The following is an 8,580-nucleotide window of genomic DNA, read 5'->3' as shown; positions in this document are numbered from 1 at the left end:
GCAAGGCTCACATAAGGGGGGCAGAACTTAAGTTCTAAGAAGATGGTGAAAGTGCAGAAACAGAGTTTCAAAAACTGAGGGAATAAAGGAGAGGGGAAAGGGTGATAGGGAGACAACCATTAGCATTTTATAGAGTTAATAACTTCATACAAAGGGGAGGGGTCAGGGGTTGGAAATCCATTGCAAGGAGCCTATACACTTAGGCATGGGTTAGCTTTGGGCTTCCACAACAATGGGAAGTGCTGATATGCTTGTAAACCAATTAGAACACACAATATAGAGGAGAAACATGGAGGTTATGATCCCATGAGAATCAGGTTTGGGTCATGCACAACAATGTCCAATGCTGTTATGCCCCAAATCAACCACAAGTAATAAACACATTGGGGTAGGGATTTAGGATCCACAAGTCATGATACATTAATTCAGAACAAGAAAATGGGAAATTGCAGCATGCTTAATAATGGTATTGGGTTAAATACAAATAGTAGACAAACAAGGACGCAAGAAACAGTAAATAAGCATGTTGTTGTTGGTGTAGAAGCTTAATTAGAACATACCAGTAAGAAATGCAAATGCAGAGAAAAATAAGCAAGTTTCCCACAGCCTAGCCTTGGCTTTCAGCCGGCTAGGTAAGACAGCAATATAAGTAGCAACAGAGAAAAGAGAGAGATTTTAGTGGAGTGTGTGTCTGAACCCAAGTGTTTTATGTCTTGTGTTCGTGTCTTTGAAAGAAAAGAAGTACATGGTATTTATAGCTTTCTGAAAACGAGTAAAAGAGAAGTAATAAGCTACAAACATGGAAACAATCACAATTCAGAATTAATTATATAAGTGATTGCCTTTAATTAATGGATCACTTGCTTAACGGGCAGTGACAGGTTCAAAATAAGGAAAGAAATCAATTTGTAAGCAGGCTGATAGTTGCCATAAAAGAAGTAGTAGAACATTAAGTAAGCAATCGAGTCTAGGTACAAAGATACACTAATTTTGGAAAGGATTCAGTAGGCAAAACAGGAAAAGAAATCAATTAACCTTAAGAGGCGAGTGAAATCAGAATTGCACAAAGGAAAAGTTTGAAATCGGTCACAAGTTTGAAGATCAATTAAAGAAGGAAACTCAACATATAAATAGAGTGCACGAACGCTATACATGTGAAGCCAAGCCTATTGGCAAAAGGAAATAGCATGCAATAGTAGCACAAAATTCAGTAGATAGTAACATTCGAAGCATGATAGCCCAGTAGGTCAAGTCACATTGAATCAGTAGTGAAGAAAACATAAAATATCAAAAGCATGTGAAGATCTCACAGTAGTAGGTGAGGAAAACCCTTTTTTGAAAAATTAGGGTTTCAAGCATAATCGAGTTTTAGAGATGATAGAAACCTAGAATCAGAAGAATCACACAAAGGAATAAGAGGTTTTGAAATAAAGAACTTCAAATCGAGTCATGTACTTAAACGAACAGTCTCAGACACAAAACCATAGGGTTTTTAACAATAGTAGAGTTTTAATAGAGTATAAACAAACAAATCAGACAAAACTCAAGCAAACAAGCATTCGTCTAATAAACAGTCAAAAGAAATTAGGGCTTTTAACATGCAAACTCAGGTAGACGAATGATATGAGCAAACATAGCAAAACATGTCAAAAATTAGAGAAAAGTTTTGAAATAACTTAACAAGAACCCTAATCGGAAAAAGATAAGGAGTTTTAAAAGTAAAGTTTTAAAAGAAACTTCGAGAAAGTGCTTTGAAGTTCAAAGCAAACATAGATCTGAAGCAGATCTGAAAGAAATCGAAAGAACCTTAGAGATTAGGGTTTCAGAAGAACCCCAAGTGATGAGAAAGGCCTTGAAAGCCATCGATCTAAGTAGGAGAGTCAAAGGTCTGACTCGAATGACCATGGCTGGCCGGAGAAAGGTCAGAGGTGACCGGAGAACGGTCATCGAGCAAAGACTAGACAAAACCCCTTCAGGATCTAGTCATGAGACCACATAAACGAACACGTAGAAGCCGTGGGAGGTTGATACATGTCTCCGATGACCTTGGAAGGCCATGGATTAAGGCGGATTAGGGTGGCGGCAGTTAGGGTTTGAGGGTGTTGTAGAGAGGATTTGAGAGGGGGGATTCAGAGGCGGCGTATGGTGGAAAATGGTAGGGTTTAGGGGGTCGTTTGGGATTAATTAAGGTAAGGGGGTCTAGTGGCCGTTGATCATTTTGATCAACGGCCTGGATTGAACAGGTAGGTGGGGCCGTTTAATAGAATGGGGTTTGGGTTGGTTCAGATGGCAATTGGGTCGGGGTAATTGGGCTTCAAATTGGGTTCAATTGGGGTTCAAAATCAGGCTATAATTGAAATAAAATGGGGCTAACATTTAAATAGCCAATTTTTCCTATTTGATTTATAAAAAAATAATAAAATAATTTCTATAAATAAATTAAAGGTACTAAATGATTTATAGTACATAATTATCAAATTAAAAATACTGGACTTAATTTTTATAGATATAAATACAATTAAATCTAAAAGAGGCTAATATTGCAATTTTATGCAATTTATCTTTAAAAATACTAAATAAATTATAAAAAATATGCAAAAATATCTTAGCTATTTTTAGTATAAATAGGAGAATCCAATAAATAAATCACCAAAAATGAAAACTTTGGGAATTATTATTGGATTTTTTATGAATAAAATAGGGGAATAAATTGGTTTAAAAATCTTTAAAATTTAAGAGAAAATGATAAAACATTTGGACATACTTATATATGCTAATTTGAAAGTATTTTTGCATATATAAAAAATATATAGGGAAAAATTGGGTATCAACACCTGAGCTACTGAATGATCCTTTTCTAGTTGCTACTTCCGTTGGAGAGTCTCTATTAGCTGAATACGTGTAACGTGCTTGTCATATTCGGGTTGAGGGTAGAGATACTCTACCTGACCTTATGGTACTTGATATGATTGACTTTGACATGCTGATAGGAATGGATTGGTTATCTTCTTGCTATGTTATAGTCGATTGTCATGCAAAGATAGTTAAGTTTGAGATACCTAATGAACCCAATTTTATTCTAAAAGGGAGTCAGGTTCCAGATATTTGCAAAATTGTATCTTTTATGAAAGCTCAACGACTTTTGAAGAAAGGTTGCTTGGGTCTCTTAGCTATTGTAAATGACACAAGAAAGGAAATAGTTAGTATAGAAAATGTAGCAGTAGTGAGAGAATTCTTTGATGTATTTCCTGAGGATTTACCAGAATTGCCTCCAGTTCGAGAAATAGACTTTAGTATTGATTTGCTACCTGACACACAACCCATATCGATGCCCCCATACCGAATGGCACCAGCAGAGTTGAGGGAGCTAAAGCAACAGTTACAAGATTTGTTAGATAAGGGTTTTATTAGACCTAGTGTATCACCATGGGGTGCACCAGTACTATTCGTAAAGAAGAAAGACGGATCCCTGAGAATGTGCATTGACTACATGCAGTTGAACAAGATAACAATATGCAATAAATATCCTTTTGCCTCGTATAGACGACATGTTTGATCAGTTACAAGGAGCTACCCAATTTTCAAAGATTGACCTCCGTTATGGTTATCATCAACTTAGAATCAAAGATGAAGATATTCCTAAGATTGTTTTCAGAACTCGATACGGGCACTATGAGTTTCTAGTGATGCCTTTCGGACTAACTAATGCTCCAGCGGCATTCATGGATTTAATGAATAGGGTGTTCAAGCCATTTCTGGATAGATTTGTAATAGTATTTATTGATGATATCCTGATATATTCTCGTAGCCAAGGAGAACACGAGGATCATCTCAGGACTGTATTGTAGACATTGCGAGAACATCGACTTTATTCTAAGTTCTCGAAGTGTGAATTTTGGCTAGACTCGATATCATTTCTGGGGCATGTTGTTTCCAAATATGGAATTATGGTAGATCCTAAAAAGACATAAGCTGTGCAGAAATGGCCCAGGCCTACTTCTCCTATAGATATTCACAACTTTTTAGGCTTAGCAGGCTATTATAGGCGTTTTGTGCAGGATTTCTCCAGAATAGCAGCGTCACTGACCAAGCTAACACAGAAAAATGCAAAGTTTCAGTGGACGGAGGAATGTGAGCAAAGCTTTCAGAAACTCAAAATGTGTCTAACAACTGCACCAATATTAGCCTTACCATCAGGTTCTGGAGGATTTTCCGTATTTTGTGATGCCTCGAGGGTGGGATTAGGATGTGTTCTCATGCAAAATGGTCGTGTTATAGCTTATGCTTCGAGACAATTGAAAAAGCATGAGCAAAACTATCCTACACACGATTTGGAGATGGCTGCAGTGGTATTTGCTGTAAAAATTTAGAGGCATTAGCTATATGGCAAAACTTGTGAGATTTATACTGACCATAAAAGTCTGAAGTATATCTTTTAGCAAAGAGATATGAATCTTCGGCAGCGTCGTTGGATGGAAATACTCAAAGACTATGATTGTTTTATTTTGTATCATCCTGGAAAAACCAATGTGGTGGATGATACATTGAGCAGAAAATCTATGGGGAGTCTGGCACATAGAACTCCTGCAAAGAGACTTTTGAGCAAAGATATTCAGAGACTAGAAGATACAGGTATCAAATTTAGTGTCGGAAATTCAGAGGCATTGTTGGCTTGTGCTCAGGCCAAGTCTTCATTAGTTGAGCACATTAAGGCCACCCAATATGAGGATGATCGATTATGCAAATATAGAGATGAGGCTTTAGCTGGTAAAAGTAAGGATATGATTGTTGAAAGGGATGGTGTTGTTCGAATGGGTGACAGGCTATGTGTAGCAGACGTAGATGAGTTGAGACATGCTATTCTTGAAGAAGCCCACAACTCTAAATACACTATACATCCTGGATCCACAAAAATGTACCATGACTTGAAGCAATTTTATTGGTGTGAAGGTATGAAGAAAGATGTTGCTAACTTTGTTTCTAGTTGTTTGAATTGTCAGCAGGTCAAGGCTGAGCATCAGTGACTTGCAGGACTACTACAACAAATTGAGATTCCAGAGTGGAAATGAGAAAGAATTACTATGGATTTTGTCACCGGTCTACCACGAACTCTTAGAGGTTATGAATCTATATGGGTGATTCTAGATCGACTGATGAAATCAGCACACTTTTTGCCAGTAAAGACTAACGGAGGGAGGTATGCATAGATATTTATAAATGAAATTGTCTGACTTTACGAAGTTCGAATATCCATCTCTGATAGAGGATCACAATTTACCCCACGCTTTTGGAATCTTTTCAAGAAGCGTTGGGTACACGAGTAGATCTTAGTACTGCATTTCATCCACAGACAGACGGGCAGCCTGAATGTACTATACAGATCTTGGAGGATATGTTGAGAGCTTGCATTCTTGAGTTTGGAGGTAGTTGGAATGCTTATCTACCTTTAGCTAAATTTGCTTACAACAATAACTTCCAGTCCAGTATTCAAATGGCACTGTATGAAGCATTGTATGGTAGAAGATGTCGTTCTCCTATTGGATGGTTTGAAGCTGGTGAGACTAACTTATTGTGATCTGATTTAGTACAAGAAGCTATGGACAAAGTCCAGTTGATCAGACAGATATTGCTTACAACTCAAAGCAAACAAAAGTCTTATGCTGATAAGAGAAGAAGAGATTTAGTGTTCACAATTGGAGACAAAATGTTCCGACGAGTCTCTCATATGAAAGGTGTGATGCAGTGGGAAAATAGGCAAGCTGAGCCCCAGACCGTATGAGATACTAGACCGAGTGGGAGCTGTGGCTTATCATTTGACACTTCCTCCTGAGTTGTCTTTTATTCATCCAGTGTTTCATGTTTCAATGCTAAGGAAATATATATCAGACTCATCGCAGGTGCTTGAAGCACCTGCTATACCACTTGATGAGAAGTTGTTTTACGAGGAGGAGTCGATGGCAATTGTTGATAGATAAGTAAGAAAGCTACGGTCAAAGGAAATTGTGTTCGTTAAAGTTTTATGGAGAAATCATACCATTGAATGAGCTACTTGGGAGGTAGAAAAAGATATGCAAGCGAAGTATCCCCATTTATTTCATGAGATGGGGAGAATGTAATACCTCTCATTTAAAAACAAGGATAGTTAAGTAATTTTCAAAAAAAAAGAAAGGAGAACAAACTAATTTAAAAAAAAGGATATTTGGGTCATAGCCGACAGAAGTGGCGTATGATAACCAAAAATAAAGAGATTTGAGTCCCTAGTCTTATAGAATTTAACACTAAAAAGAGAATTTGGGGGTAAAAATAAAAAAAAGGGAACTGCTGCGGCTAAAACAGAAGCTACAGAAGAAAAAAAAGAAGAGAAATCGACATAGAGAAATGAAAAGGATGAGAAGAAGAAAGAGGTTGGAACCACGCTTTGAGAAATAGGTAACAGAGTGTTCTTATAATTTTGTTTCACTGGCATGAGTTTATACATATTGTCATGGGTTGAGTTAAAGGGTAATAACACTGATTTGGATATAAAAGTACCAATTTACTTGGATATGAGAATAGCCATAAACGAGAATTAAATTTTTATTTGATATAGGTTAAGTAATTAATTAGGCAGATTGGATCAACTATATATTTCAAAAGTTTGAGTAAGTAGACAAGATGCTTAACTACTTTTCTGCTTGTACTCCTTTAATCCCATTAAGAGGATATTATTTCCTGCAATTTTCCAGCATATTTAGTAAAGAAGTTGAAGTAAGGTTTGAAAATAGAAAATTGAATATGGAACAAATATTTGTTTAAAGGAATGAGTTATAGAATTGATGGGTGGTAACACTAGACTTATATTGGTTTATAGATTTTCGCATAAGTTGAGCATTTGGATCGGTAAGAAGTCGAGCTTTGGCTAGTTGGCTTTTAGAGGTGAGTAGTAACCTTACCGCAATTTGTGTTTTCATAACTTGCATGATTTACACATGATTTTAAAGATGAATATATTACCGATTATTTTGAGTTGCATGTGGGACAAGTCTTTTACTCGATATGATACCGAATAGTTATTTGAGATGGTTACCGTAGTTTTAAATATTTCCGTTGTCACTAGATCTGTTTTACTGTTACTTGAATTTACTGTTATCAAAATAAAATTATATGATTTGATAAGAACCGAAATGCCCTGTATTGTTTTAAAATATTTTCTACAAGTATATATACAGATTACAGAGACAAGTATAAATGGGAGTAGACATTGAAGGATCTCGTAGCTAACAACGGGTTCGTTAGACCTGGTGCACCTTGTAATTACCGATTACCGTTATATCCCTCGCTAGTGGGAAGGTAGAACTAGCATACCATTACTGATTTCCCTCGAGTAGGGACTACCGTTATTTGACTTCTTGCGAAGAAATCCACAGTTATACCGATTACATGATCCGTTCATTGAAACCTCCCAAATTTGAATATTGACATTATACTGTGGTTACCGAGTTTATTACTGAATTGTCAATTGTATTATACTACAAGAAAAGCATGATGAGACTGAAAATTATTTATTGTTTTTGAAAGGGCATTTTTATGTTATTTTCTGTTTGAGATACTAGCATATTTTCTGACTTGTCTCCAAATAAAAACGGTTGCGGTTAAGTGTTATTACTCACTGAGCTAGCGACTCATTCCCCGCTAATTTTTTTTACAGAGACAACAGTTGACGCGGGCGAGAAGTTCGTTAATTAGAGCGCACAGGTTGATAGTTCTTGGTGAGCCTCGCACTTGTTCGCGTGGGCGGAGATTTTATTTATTGTTATACTCTTTTCTTTGAACTCTTAGAGTCGCTCCATAGCCATTATTTTAGTGTCATGAGTATTCTTTTGTTATTATAGTCTTATATTGAGTATCGTTAACATTTATTAAAGTTGGAGATAAATTAGTATTTCTAGTGGTTAGTTGGTGGTTTAGTTATGGTGGAGACTTCTTTTTTGGTTAATTGACAAGTTGTCAATTATTTGGTATGATATTAGGATGTTTGGTTGTTGATTTGAGACAGGAAAATTTTTGGGATGGCCCAAAAACAGGAGAAACTATGTCCGATTTTCTGTAAAATTACCGATGAGACTTACTTCGGAGCACTTGCTCCTAAGTGCCGGTCACGATCCTAATTTGAGTCGTGACAGTAAGCCCACACATCCACCTCAACATCCTCATTTACGCTATTTTTAATTTTTAGACATGAGAATTCTTGACTGGCCAACACTCCGCCTATATAACATGGTCGGTCTAACCACCATTCTGTAGAATTTTTCTTTTAGGCCCGGTGACACATTCTTATCATGCAAAACACCTGAAGCGAACATCTATTTCATCCACCCTACTCTTATACGATGTTTACATCTAACAACATATAATTTATATGATTAAGTAGTGTGTAGAGATGATAAAACATTGTATTAGACTTGATTAAATGATATATGTACAATAAATTTTTTCCTAAAAATAAGTTCTAGTTTAAACTTGAAAGAGCTTTGAATTTTTCTTTTAGAAAGACAAAAAAGAGAGAATAACGTGGGTCGTGGGGTGCATCACTATGGTACT

The sequence above is a fragment of the Nicotiana tabacum genome, chromosome 3 (genome assembly GCF_000715075.1).
Source record: "Nicotiana tabacum cultivar K326 chromosome 3, ASM71507v2, whole genome shotgun sequence".
In the NCBI taxonomy this organism is placed as follows: domain Eukaryota; kingdom Viridiplantae; phylum Streptophyta; class Magnoliopsida; order Solanales; family Solanaceae; genus Nicotiana; species Nicotiana tabacum.
This window is presented reverse-complemented; position numbering follows the sequence as displayed.